Raw genomic sequence first — 15,113 nt, 5'->3', positions numbered from 1 at the left:
CACCCATATAAACTTTAATCCGGATTTCTGCCATCTACAGGAAGAAAAATACATTTTAAAATTTAAATTTTCCATTATTTTGAAAATGAAAGGATTCTTGATATCCACAGAACACTTACACTGACTGTTGAGGACCTGAGTAATTGACTCTCATTTTTGAAGTACATCTTTCAGAATGAGATGGTCCCTGAGTCAGCTTTCCCTTTTGTTGCTCAGTTCCATCGTTGTGACTGATTGAAGTAGATGACTTACACCTCTGTTTCTCTGTGAACAGATCATTCTTGCTTTAGTCTTTGAGGTACACTGCCTTGACTGCTAACTTTAAAGTTAGAAATAGTGTAATTTTCCTGATGCCTTCAAAGTTTTTCTTTGAAAGCCCTGGACAGTAACAGCATTATGTAACGAAGGGCAGGTACTTAAAAACAAAGTATGGTCTATTTTGCTAAAATCTTTACAGCAGCCAGAGATGGTTTTGAAGCACAAATACACTTGTTAACTAACTTATATTTGGTATTCCCTTCAGTCTCTACATAAATATGGTGTATATTGGTGTTTGAGGACCCAGTAAATGCTCATCTGTTGTAAACCTTGATTCTCAATCGGTCCGTGTCAGCCTTAAGAAGCTGGCAGCTTCTGCCTCACTGTAGGGTCCTCCTCTTAACAGATTGCTGTCTCTTGATCTTACTTCTCTCAACCATAATATCCTCATTGCCAAGAACTGAGGAGTAGTGTCTTCCCAGCCTTAAACTTATCTATTGTTCTTAAGTGGATTTTTCACACCAAGGCTGTTTTTTCCTCTCTTTTCTGCCTAACTTCTTCTCTATAATTAGGGAAAAAACCTCCACTGCTATTCACTCAGGCAAGGCAATGCCTCACATATAATTTTGAGAGGCATATTACTTAAGGCAAAACAAGCATATCTATCCTACACAAAGATTTGAAAAATACATTTTATTATCTAACATGGGCCTCTAAACCAGTCTAGCCTGACAAAGAAATTCAACACATTCCACAAAGTATTTATTTTTCCTTATCAGAAATGGCATTTTACTGAAATGAAGTATTTATTGAAAATATTGTCATAGTCCACAAAGAGTTATTTATATTTTTTCATATTTTCTTATAGTCAAAATATCTCATGCTTTTTTTAAAGCAGTTTTAATTTTACAGTTTGTAATAGCCTTTATTTAAAATATTTAAATTTCATATAATACCAATCTACATGCATACAAATATTACAATCATATTTTAAATAGCATTTTCATAAATATGTTCAATTTGTTACCAAATATTTTAGCAACTTTCTTTTTCATTAGAGAAAAAAAAAAGAAATTGCAATTATGATTTTTTTCCTGAAAAGTGAAGAATGTGATTCATGCATAGGTTTAGCCTTAAGTACTGTCAGTAATCAAGCAAGGCAAGTAGGAACCAGTTTTGTGTTCCCTGAAAAACAATATGCGCATTAAAGTACATTAAGATAAGATTCTTTGTTGCAGTTTGCCCAAATGTTTAGATTGCCTATATTTGCAGTAGTTGAAACATTCTCTGAAATTATTAAGCTTTTCTTCTGAAATTTGAGTAATGTTCCACTCTCCTCCTTCAATAAAGGCCTCTCCTGAGTTATCAGTTTCATAAAGAAGGAATCTGTAGGAGTACTGCAATACAATGTCGCCTCCCTTCTTATGAAATTGCCATAACAACTAAGCACTAAATTTAGGCAACCATGCAGCTTCACCTGGTGTTTCTCTACAGGGAAAAGGTCAATTAATCCAAACCCAGACTGTGTATTTTATCATATCAGAAATGTCTGAATTCAGCTGTTAGGTTAATTTTAATATAATGTACTCTGGAAGACATGCATAATTTTAATTGTTAGAAGTTTACAATTTATATTTGATCTATTTTTATTTGAAATAGTGTGCTATAGCAGCCATCCCGTGCATCAGGCAGACACCCAGGAGGATAGCTGTACCTAGATGGGTTATTGGCACAGGACTGCATTTGTGGATGTGCTGGAGCACGCTGTTCTCAGTTGAAGTTAGACCATATGCCTTAATGTCAGCTTTACTATAGCTGCAAGATGAGAAATTATATCTCCTCTGACATAAAGTTTGAGGGGTAAGAAATGATGGTAAGCAATCCAACATAAAGCAGGCTGATACAAAAGCAGCCTGTCAACATCTTGTTAATAATCTGTACAAGCAGAGAGAATTTATTCTAGATTAGCACTTTGCATCACAATGGCTCTTGATGTTAAATTTTGAGCTTAAAGCTCATGTGAATTTATATTTAATTTTTTTTAGGAACATCTCCACAGGCATATTTTAATCTCCTAAGCAGGAGAAGATTTCCATGATCATTTTACTGTCCAGCCAAGCTCAACTCACTACAGTCCTTTTTGTTGCACAGTGTGGGGCCAGAGGAATTTGAGATAAGGAGAGTGACTGAGAGAGGTAATGGGCAAAACACAGACTGAACACAGCTAGAGTGTGAAGAGTGGAATGATCGCGGGGAATTTCAGTTGTCATTGTGGTGAAGGGATGAGGGGTGGATTGTGTGTAAATTGTCCACTTTTGTTCAATGTTGTGTTGGTGTTATTTTGATTTTGGTGTGAGGAATTCTTTTTGTTGATGTGACTGAAATTTGTGAAGTTTGTAAAGATTGTTTGATGAACTTGTATTTGAATGAGAATTCTTAAATATGTGATTCACAAGGGTGAGGGGTGGAACGTATTGGGTTTGTGGCTCCTGGCGGGACTTGTTTCCCATGGCGAGAGGAGCTCATGCTGGAACAGGTTTGCTGGCAGGACTTGTGACCCCGTAGGGGACCCACGCTGGAGCAGTCTGGTCCTGAAGGACTGCACTTCATGGAAGGGACCCACGCTGGAGCAGTTCATGAAGAACTATAGTCCGTGGGAAGGACTCATGTTGGAGAAGTTGGTGGAGGACTGTCTCTTGTGGGAGGGACCCCACACTGGAGCAGGGGCAGAGTGTGAGGAGTCCTCCCCCTGAGGAGGAAGGAGCACCAGAGACAACGTGTGATGAACTGACCACAACCCCCATTCCCCGTCCCCCTGTGCTGCTGGCAGGGAGGAGGAGGAGAAATCCAGAGTGAAGTTGAGCCTGGGAAGAAGGGAGGGATGGGGGGAGGTGTTTTATTACCCTATTCTGACTTTTTGATCGGCAAGACATTAAATTAATTTCTCTGAGTCAAGTCTGTTTTGCCTATGACGGTAATTGGTGAGTGATCTCTCCTCATCCTCATCTCGACCCAGGCGCCTTTCATTATATTTTCTCTCCCCTGTCCAGCTGAGGAGGGAAGTGACAGAGCGGCTTTGGGGGGCACCTGGCGTCTAGCTGGGGTCAACCCACCACAGTCCTTTTTGGCTACTATAGACTAATAGCACTGTGTAAATATTGGGGGCATTAAGCATTTGTCCTTTGTGTTTGAATTCCAAAACTCATATCAAAATGTTTTGAACCCTTATTGAGATGTTACCACAGAACAAGCAGAAAATAATGCTGATGTGTAAGCTGTAACTTTTTCCACATAGCTCATTCCTTTCTTAAACCGAGAACTGATCTTTTAATTCTGAGGATTAATTATCTTTTGCAATAAAATTTCAATACTTAAAAATATTTTTAATATGTCTATTTTTATTGCTATCTGCTTCAGGTTTGTAAGTTGAAATTCCTCAATAATAAACTTTTTTAAAAAATACATAATCAACTGATCTTTTCTGTATGGTTAAGGTTATTTTCTTGACCAATGACATAAAGGCTGCATTCCAACTAGTTTTCCAAATTTGCTTTCCAAGTGTTGCAGCATTCCAGAGGTATTTCTACCTTTAAGGGTCTCTCTTATTAGCTGAACTTTGTGATCTAAAATATTAGAATGAATTATAACATAATGTGACAACTATTGCAAATTAATTCTTGTATTCCAGGGGAAGGATTTCTCTTTATTAATCTCGAAGACATTTTAGAGGCCTAGGTTTAAAATAGAACTTCCAGAGTATCCTCCTGATACATAGGTCCTGAACTGAAATCCAGATATCAGCAGCCTGTTAAATATGTATGAATATTCTAGCTCTACCTTTTCTTGTCTTTAGATAACTAGTCAACCATAAATTAAAATGCTTAAGTTCTGAAATGCAACAGCTTAGCTGAGGAAATGATTACTACTCTGTTCCTGCAAAGAGCTGACAGCTCACTGAAGACTGCTGTGAAACCTCCATTTTCAGAGGTATTGAGAAAATTCAGGTGCAACTCCAGAGGTGTTCACTTGCAGCTTGCTCAATCAAGTACGAATGAATCAAGTCTTTTTTTAATTGAAGTAACTGTTAATATAGAGAAACTGTCCGAGCAGGCAGGGAGCTGGTTAGGAAAGCCAAAGCCCTGATAGAAGTTAGTCTGGCCAGGGAGGTCAAGGACAAGAAGAAAAGCTTCTATAGGTATGTCAGTGATAAGAGGAGGACGAGGGAAAATGTGGGTCCCCTCTGGAATGAAACAGGTGACCTGGTTACCCAGGATATGGAGAAGGCTGAGGTACTCAATGACTTCTTTGCCTCAGTCTTCACTGGCAAATCCTTGAGCCACACTGCCCAGGTCACAGAAGGCAGGGACTGGGAGAATGCAGAACCGCCCACTGTAGGAGAAGATCAGGTTCGAAATATCTAAGGAACCTGAAGGTGCACAAGTCCATGGGACCTGATGAGATGCATTCATGGGTCTTGAGGGAACTGGTGCATGAAGTGGCCAGGACACTCTCCATCATATTTGAGAAGTCCTGGCAGTCCGGTGAAGTTCCCGCCGACTGGAAGAAGGGGAACATAACCCCCATTTTTAAGAAGGGTAAAAAGGAAGACCCAGGGAACTACAGGCCGGTCAGTGTCACCTCCGTGCCTGACAAGATTATGGAGCAGACCCTCCTGGAGACTATGCTCAGGCACATGGAAAACAAGGAGGTGATTGGTGACAGCCAACACGGCTTTACTAGGGGCAAATCGTGCCTGACAAACTAGGTGGCCTTCTATGATGGGGTTACAGCATCCATGGATAAGGGAAGGGCAACTGACGTCATCTACCTGGACTTGTGCAAGGCATTTGACACTGTCCTGCACGACATGCTTGTCTCTAAATTGGAGAGACATGGGTTCGATGGATGGACCACTCGGTGGATAAGGAATTGGCTGGATGGTCGCACTCAAAGGGTTGTGATCAACGGTTCAATGTCCAAGTGGAGAATGGTGACGAGTGGTGTCCCTCAGGGGTCAGTACTGGGACCAGCACTGTTCAACATCTTTGTCGGCGACATGGACAGTGGGATCGAGTGCACCCTCAGCAAGTTTGCCACCAACACCAAGCTGTGTGGTGGGGTCGACACACTGGAGGGAAGGGATGCCATCCAGAGGGACCTTGACAGTCTGGAGAGGTGGGCCCGTGTGAACCATATGAAGTTCAACAAGGCCAAGTGCAAGGTCCTGCACGTGGGTCAGCACAATCCCAAGCACAACTACAGGCTGGGTGAGGAATGGATTGAAAGCAGCCCTGAGGAGAAGGACTTGGGGGTATTGATTGATGAGAAGCTCAACATGAGCCAGCAGTGTGCGCTTGCAGCCCAGAAAGCCAACCATGTCCTGGCCTTCATCAAAAGAGGCGTGACCAGCAGGTCGAGGGAGGTGATCCTGCCCCTCTACTCCACTCTTGTGAGACCCCACCTGGAGTACTGTGTCCAGCTCTGGGGGCCCCAGTACAGGAGAGACATGCAGCTGTTGGAGCGAGTCCAGAGGAGGGTCATGAAGCTGATCAGAGGGCTGGAGCACCTCTCCTATGAGGACAGGCTGAGAGAGTTGGGGTTGTTCAGCCTGGAGAAGAGAAGGCTCCGGGGAGATCTAATTGCAGCTTACCAGTACCTGAAGGGGCCTACAGGAAAGATGGTGAGGGACTGTTTATCAGGGAGTGTAGTGACAGGACAAGGGGTAATGGGTTTAAGCTGAAGGAGGGTCGATTTAGATTAGATGTTAGAAAGAAATTCTTTAGTGTGAGGGTGGTGAGGCACTGGAACAGGTTGCCCAGAGAGGTTGTGGAGGCCCCCTCCCTGGAAGTGTTTAAGACCAGGTTGGATGAGGCTTTGGGCAATGTGGTCTAGTGGAGGGTGTCCCTGTCCATGGCAGGGGGGGTTGGAACTAGATGATCTTTGAGGTCCCTTCCAACCCTAACCATTCTATGATTCTATGATTCTACCTAGAAAACAGAATTCCTATGTCCTCAAATATCTATTAGTTTTTTTGCTCTATTCCACCAATTTTTAAACTTGCTGACCAACGTCCATGTTAAGAAAAAGTGGTGCTTGGAGACTTTCCTGTTCCTATTGACAGGAACCATAAAACAAATTTTATGCTGGTATAAACTGGAAAGTGATAAGATTAGAAACATGTTTCTTTCACAGACTGAAGAGAACTTCCTATACTAATTTGCATACAATGAACAAACCAACATGCATATGTACAGGGAATAAAAACATGTTTAGGAGGGCAACTATGAGTACTCAGAGTACACCCCTACTCCCTTGGGTGTAGTGTGGAGTGACTTGGAGGAAGACATTTTCATAGTTTCTCTTTACATTTTGTAAGGAACATTTGTCTCAATAACAGGTGTCATCCGAAGTCATGAAACCTAACTTTATGTTCCAGCACTCTTTTTTGCCTAGAATATTGCAGCCCTTTAAAAATCACTCCACAGGAGAAAAAGATGCAGGCATTCTCTACAGATTCATCTATACCTTTGGCAGGAGGAGAACTTCCAGCTCAGAGTTGTCTATGGAACAGAGTCCAAAATCTAGCAAAATATAACTCTAGAAGTTTTGTTATCTTTTCTACCTAATTTGCATAATCATTTTTGTAGATTGACTAATATTATAATCTGATCTTTCAGCCACATAAAACATCTTGTTTATAAAATGTCTACTCAAGTCTCTAAATCTCCATTTCAATCAAATTTAACCTTTAATGCTAGTGCTATTAAAAATAGTTTTTGCTGAAAATCTGAAATTGACAATACACTTTCAGTTTTGAAAAAAAACATATATTAAACACTAGAAGAATATTAACAATTCTCATTTTAAAATTTCTGTTGAAAAATTATTGGACATGTTTTACCAAGTTGAGTTTATTACTGAAAACATAGAATCACAGAATCATTGAGGTTGGAAAATATCTTGAAACTTAATGATTTTATGATTTGTGTTGCCATTAACAAAGCAGGATTAGTTACAAAATCAGATTGGGTTGCTCCCTGGACTTTCTCCAGTGGAGTTTGACAACTTCAAGGATGGAGGTTGCAAAACGTATCTGGGCAACTATATCCAGGTAAGAGCAAACTCTTCTGTGATTAACAGTTTTACTTTGTGACTTGTGAGAGTTCATGTAGGAATATAATGGAAAGAGATACTAATCCATCTGTGCTTTTAATAGACTCTCTGGGTCTAGCTTTAGAGAGACACATTTTTCTTCCCTTTTCTCCCTCTTGTGAAAGCTTCCTACTGCCCTTCCTGCTCCTGCTCGTTCCCTACCTAAGTGGGAAAGAGGGTGGAGGACTGAATTGGTGTGGAGTGGCTTCCTGCCATCTCTTCGGTTGCTCCTGCTTCTGCTGTGCAGCTCTTCTGCAAAGGGAGAACCTCAGGCCTGATCCTCCCTTGCTGACTCTCCCGTCAGAGTTCTCTTCAGAGATAACTCATGAAACTTAATCAGCCAGTCACTACAGCAGGATACTACTGCGAGTTAGGTGGCTGACTATATGACTTAACAGAAAGCTGTGTGGATGTATTACAGTTGTGACAATGCTTGTACCGAGGTTTGCAGGCAGACCTCTGGCTAAAGTCCTTTTCCCTAAAAACAGTGAGAGAAGGTTTTCATTTCTGAACTTTCAAAACACTGTTGCAGAAAAAGAAAGAAAAATCCTTCTGTCAGAATAGCAAAATAAACAAATTTGCAAAGGAGGAAACATTTTTAAATGACAGTTAACAGTTTAACCTGGATGGGCTTGATTTTCTAAACAAAAATGTTGATGCTTTTTACAAATTGTACAGGTACTCAGTAAAACTCACCCAATGGTACATTCATACCCACCCTCACACATACATACACACAATAATGGCAAAGAAAAAAAAAGTTTTACTACATTGAATTAATATCTTGCTCTCCCTGTCCTAATCTGTATGCCTTTTGCTTTCAAATAGTTTCTTCTTCCTGATACTGGTCTGCTTTAAGTAGTATTAAAAAAAAAGCAAGCAGCATGATCCTCATGTGCACTGCAACCTGATCAGAGGGATTTTGGCTACTGACCTATACTTTTAGTAATATCACCATACACTTTGACTACAAAATGCTATTGCTGTTAATTCTGTATATCCACTGCTTTCAAACTTGAATATGAGGTGCTAAATGCATTATAGTTGATTATATTCATTTAACTCTGGACATTACTTGATCAAAAATAACCTGGTGAGAAATAAATTTAAAGACATGCCTTGCTGGATAAGTAGAAACTAATCAGGAACTTTAAAGAAGTGATATTTTTAAAATTGTCTGGATGATGTTTTTTGGTGACTTTTTCTGAATCCTCATGCATGTGTAGTCATGTAATCACTTGAGAACCTGGAGTGAACTGAAGTGTTCAGAATTGATATATCTCCTGCAAAATCTGCTCCTGGGCAGAAAAAATTCACTAGAGATGAGAAACCTCAGAGTTGATCATTGAGGCCAATTAAATGAATTACTGTAGAAGAGCAGAAGATAATTCATGAGTGACATCTAATCTATTCTAATTTAATTGCACAAAAACTTAATGTGGGTAGTTTCAGTGTCTGTAGTGTATTGTGTGATATGAGTATCACACTTTTAAAAAAGATTTTCTCTGGACCTGCAGTCAGTTTAGTGTTTTGTTATGGATGTATAATATATTGTTCTCCATTAGAAATGTTGTTAGAGAAGCCCCACGGAGATAAATGTCATTGTGTCATCTTTGTATTTTGTACAGGGAGACAAAGGGTCCTTCTGACCTGTGGGCATAAATCGTAATTTATTATGAAGAGTGCTCTTTTAGTACAGATAAATCTGTTAGCTTTTGTCAGTTTAAGAGGCTATGTCACAGAGAGAAAAATTGTTTATATTTTAATTCCTTTTCACTGAAGTGTCTTACAGAAAACCAGACCTTGAAAAAAATAAAATGGCAAAAGTGTAAGTTGGACATGCAGAATGGACAGAATGAATGTCTAGACAGATCTTTTACCTTGTTATAAGTCAAAGTGTGGTTCGGTATGTGTATGTCTGCTTAGTTAAGTGGGACATAAGGTACTACTTATTGTTGACATGCCAGTTGCTTGACCTAGATAGCACGTAAGAGCATGAAAAGAACATTTTTCTCATATGCTTCTTTATTTTTGCCTTCATTATTGGAAATGGGTAAGTAGTCCTTGACTTTTTCTACTATCTCTGTCTCACAGTACCTTAAAAAAAGTCAGCGTGTGTTATGTTGTAGAGGAAGGGAAACATAATGCAGCTATGTAAGCTGCACAGTAAGGCTCTGCTCTTTCTCATGCTGCTGCTTGTTCAGCATAAAACTACATTTTTTTCCATCTTTGTTCAATCTGCCCCTTTTTATATTATGGTCAGACATACATTAATCCTGAATGACAAGAAATCTATAATTAATGTGTCTCAGGTGAATGTCATCATTGAGGTCTCAGTCATTTTCTCCTTTATGAATCTTCATAAACCACTTAAGATGTCTGCCTTAATATCCTTTAAAATGTTATTCAGAATTGTCTTACATCTCCTCCAAATTGTTAAATCTAGATGATGTGTTGGTCTCTCTGGATTATGAGTATGTTTAGCTGTGACCGCAACTACGGACAAAAAATACACTGACCTAGATACACACGGAGAAATGAAATGTTTTTCCTCACCTTGCACAAAATCTTGGTGAGATTTCCTTCGATAGGGTTCCTTATGTAATTATTTAATGTCACCATTTCTCCTCCTACTGAATATGCTCTATAAATTGTTAAGTCATAAATATCTCAGGTAACTCAGAAAATATAAAAAGACATAAAGGGAAAAAAAAAATTCTCATTTTATTTTCAATACAAATGGAAATTAGGAATAGAAATGGTCTCCTTACACTTCATTTGTGAACCATACTACAAAATTAATAAGGAACAATACTTTCAGATCCTATTTTGAAACAGACTGTTCTACTGTGTGAAGATCTCATCACATAAAAGCTGTTTGGAAACCTGCTCATTTCACCTTCAAATATAGTTTAAGACTTTACCATATAGAAAGAAAGCCATGGTCATCCATGCAAAGTTGTTTTTTACAAATTCTTTTAAATTTTCTATTGGAATGAAGGCAGAAATCTAGCAAATTGTTTGCCAGTCACAGAAATCACTGACTGGAAAAATACAAAAGCATTGTATCTCTTGATCACACCACAATGTCACTACTATACAACTAAAGTATCATCTGAACATGGAAAGGTTGCAACCTATTTTTATGCATTTAATGAAATATATCCTGCCATTAACGTAAAACCAACACAGCACTCTTGACTGTGACCATAAGTTATTCACCACTCACTGGGGGAATTCAATAAAGTTGCTAACCCCAACAACAAAAAAAACCCCAACAACAAAAAAAACCCCAACAACAAAAAAAACCCCAACAACAAAAAAAACCCCAAAACCCAACCCTGTAAAATACTTTCATAACCTTTCCACATGTTCAGAGCCAATCCTTGTGCCCTGTTGCCTGAAGATGGAGGAGAAGGCATGAGTAGTGGAGAAATGTGATAAATAATAAAAAAACTCCCCTCCAAAACATAGCTTGATGTAGTAGGCTACATTAAATTAAATAAGGGACAAAAGTATCAGAACTAGAGTAACACCCATTGCCTTTTACCTCTAATTACATTGAAGAGGACAACGAAAGCGTATGTGATTATCCACCATTTGTATACCACTTTCATATAGGAACAGAATTATTTCTGATATAGATGTCTGAGTTTGACAGCTCCACTTTTTCATATTTTCATTCTTTGACCTTAAATTGACTTAAAGGGACACAAATGACTTAAAGGGACTCATGAATGACTGAGAAAAATAAACTGCAAATTCTTTTTTTTTTTAAACCACTTTAACATACATATTATATTAAGTATGAATTCTAAAAGTAATTATGCTTATCTGCTGGCATTTCCCCCACAAGTATCCAGCTGTACAGGAGTGTGATATCATGATACTGAAAGCCCACACAATTGAAGAAGATATGATAAAGGCACAGAGGTATTTAAGTTAAATAAGAGAGGCTAAAAATAGCATTATTTTAACTAATTTTAGTACCTGATTAAAAGGAAAACATTTGACAGATCCAGCTAGCCTTCAAAATGTTCAAAGTTTATGGAATAGCCTTTCCTATAGCTACAGTATTAGCATGTGAAAAAATTCCTATCCACTAGCAGTGACGGTCTTATAGCACCTGGTTAGTTTCTTTAGAAGGACAATCAGCTCTCAGTGTTTGATCATGATGTACTGGCTGGAGTTAGAACAGCAAAGAAAATATTTTGCTTGACAATGTGGCTGAGGATCTGGGGACTGGTGATTCTCTTACTATATTTGCTCATAGAAACTCTGAAGCTCTATAATATATTAGGACCACAGGAAACCTATTGATGCTTCTACCTTGACTATGCAAGAACATTATACTGCAAAACAGAGTTACCAAAGAATTGAGCTGCATGGATTTAATGTAGGATCGAGGTAGAAATGAGCTGGAAGTCAAAAAAGTGACAAAGCAAAATTAGTAGCATTTAATCCAAATGACAGGGGAATACTTAATTTTTTTGCAAATGTATAAGCAAAGTCTTAGTTGTCTTTTTACAGAATCAGCAGCAATGAAAATCATGTTTCCATTGCTGTACTATTAGAGGGTTTGATGCCTGACATTCTGCATCCTGAAAGACTTCCATTCCACTTTAAGATTTTAGGGTGACTTAACAGAGTCAAAAGTTAGGGAGAGGAAACAGCTCCAGTGCAAACCTGCTTTGGTGCTGCCAGTCTCCCCAGGGCATCACGGCCTCTGCCCGGGCTGGCTGGACAGAACAGCTTCTCCATCAGACGCTGCAAGGAGTCTGCACAGCCTCCTTGAGTGACAGTGCGGGGCACAGCACATAGGGACCCACACCGTGAGATGTGTAACTGGCACGGTGGGGTGCTTCCTCACTGCTGTGAGCGTTGGCAGATTACAGGTAATGGCGTAGCTGTGTGTAAAGCTGGAGCACCCACATCTCCAACCTACTTGCACACACCTCCAGCAGTGTGCAGTACTACAAGCTACAAAGGTAAATGATACTAGCAAACTCAGATTTGGTTTACCTGTGATATAGCAATAATAGAACAGGAGACAACTTGTGATAGGAAATATCAGTAATAAAAGCCATTCAGGCAAATTTACAATTTTATCTCAGTATCTTTCCTTGAAAACCTGTGACAAATATTTTCAACAAAAATCAGCAAAACATTTAAGCAGCTGCTTAAATGCACTATGCAAGCAGCACTATAACTCACTGTTCTGAATTACTTTGGTTTGGTTTGTATTTCTTTTCTCATTTTATAATTACGTATATTGATATTCTCTTTATTTCTTAAGAAATTTGTTTTTCCTGTTTAAGGAATCCAGAAAGGTAAAAAGGTAAAAGCCAAGAAGGTAATGATATTGTAATATCAAATCAGATAAAGTTATCTGACAGTAGCTTCAATCTGGTGACTTTCCAGATAAAGAAAAAATGTCTTAAATCTTATTGTCTTCAGATCATACAGCTCTGAGGAGGTTCATAACAAAAAATTCAGCAAATGTTTTTGCTAGCCAGTAAGATTTCTTCTTATCTTTTAAGCATTTTGGTTTAGAAGGAAAAAAAAAGAAAAAGAAAAGAATACTAAGTAAGGATTCTTAAATATTTTAAGCTTTCTGTAAACATGGTATCTCATCTTAGAAAGAGTAGCAGAACTATTTTAAGACACTGAAATGCAATCTTTCCTATTTTATTAGGTGCATTTAGAAAATAATATTTAATTAATAATAACAAACTCATTGTAAAGGTAAAATGTAAAATAGACTTTCTTTTATGTGAAATAATTCCACCCAAATAAGTATTTTTACAACTATGCAAAAAGTGCTTTTGTTTCTTTTAATTATTTTTTATTAGGGAAACCTATTTGCAAGCTAACTGTAAAGGAAACCAAGGGTTTCAAGATTACACACTGTACGTACTGTTCTTTTATATTTTGTGGATCAATATTTTCTCCTTTGCTTTTCTTTTTGAAATGCAAGGGTTGCAGTATAACATTCTATGTCAAGCAAATCTTCCTGTATTATCCTTATAGGAACACACTTTTATGGGATTTCTGTGGTTTTTTGATTTTTTATTTCTGGACAAAGAAATAATCATAACTGAAAGATGAACATTTCAGGTGTGACTCCAACATGTCTGGAACATATTTGTGACAGAAAAAACCCCTTGTTGTTGCTGTTATTAGTATATGTACAGCAAATAATACATTTTTCATCATAAAAGGTTGTTACCCTAATATGAATGTTTTAAATACATTTCCTTAAAAGGAGCACTGTCTTTGTACTCACATAAAACTGCGTGGATAGACATTGGCTGTATTTCCGCATGTTCTAGATTGTGTCTAAGTGATCCACAGGAAAAAATAAATCACATAAAAGGAAACATTATATGCATCAAAAGGGAACTAAAACTTCTGTTAGGGAAAATGAGATATATTTTGTAAAATAGTTACTTTCATCAATTGACCTTTTGGTTCACTGAGCTATATGAAGGTGAGTATATGAACTAAGTCAGACTTTTGGAATAGACTTTTATTATTTAACTGTATGTACATTAGCAGATGCATGATTAGTGAGGAAGTCCACATCATTGATTAGATTGGCCAGCCTGTGATTCAGCTAATCCAGGTTCAGATTTTTGCTGTGTGATGGGTTTTAAAAGCAATAGCTTCCTAAAAATACAGATAGAAGATGAATGGTATTTTTGAAAGCACCACTGCATTTAAGTGCCGTTGAAATCAATAAATAGTAGTAGTGAGATCCAAAAATGCACTTAGGCATCTGAAGTGCAAGATAGTCATCTGAGACCCAGAGGGTGATTTAAAAGCGTTTAGGTACTAAGAGTCAGAAGGTATTTCAAGTTTGCACCTGTCTCGTTGCAGCGAAGGCCCAGGAGATACGGCTGCTCCTTCGGCAGATGAGAGCATTGAGGGGTGCTTCATCCCCTGTGGTAAGACTAGGCTGCTCTACAGTTGGGGCGGGAGTCTTATTGGGGGAGGCAGGAGGACACGTGACTACAAAATTTAATATTTTTATTATTTTGGAAGAGGGGCCAACGCTTGGCTTCTCATTTTGAGACTATTTCTGCTTTTATCCAATGTTCCACACAAAATCTGGATAGTGTCCAGGTCACCGGGCTGCCTTACACTCACTGGCACGATAGTCTAGTGGCTAGAGCATGCTCGTGCAGAGTAACGCGGCTAACTTGAAGAGAAGTAAGGCCAGAGTTGCTGATTCTTGTGGCCATAGAAAAAGTGGATATAAGCACTCTCCTCCTCTCCTGCTTCCTGTCTTCTTAAAACAAACAAACAAAACCAGACAGCAGTTATCTCTAGCCAAATAGCCACTTAAAGCCTACGCATCCTCAGTCAATTGTGTTGGTTGCTGTATATGTAAGATTTCCCTCCACTGGATAGAGAAGCTGTATGCCTCAGCCACTGCCAGCTTTCAAAATCTTGCCATGCATGACATCATGGTCTTGAACACCAATTTTTATTTTACATTTTTGTGTACCTAAACCTAAGAGGTTTACTTTTTCTGCATTGGAGCTTTTCTATTTGTTTGATATAATAATATTTCCCAACATCTCTCTTGGTATTTTGAGGATGATAACATTAATGATTGCGAGGTGATGACATTCTTCTGTAACAAGAACAATATAAATACCACATATAGATTTCCTAGTATTACATTTCAAGAAAAGACA

The sequence above is a fragment of the Grus americana genome, chromosome 4 (genome assembly GCF_028858705.1).
Source record: "Grus americana isolate bGruAme1 chromosome 4, bGruAme1.mat, whole genome shotgun sequence".
Classification (NCBI taxonomy): domain Eukaryota; kingdom Metazoa; phylum Chordata; class Aves; order Gruiformes; family Gruidae; genus Grus; species Grus americana.
Note: the sequence above shows the minus strand (reverse complement) of the source record.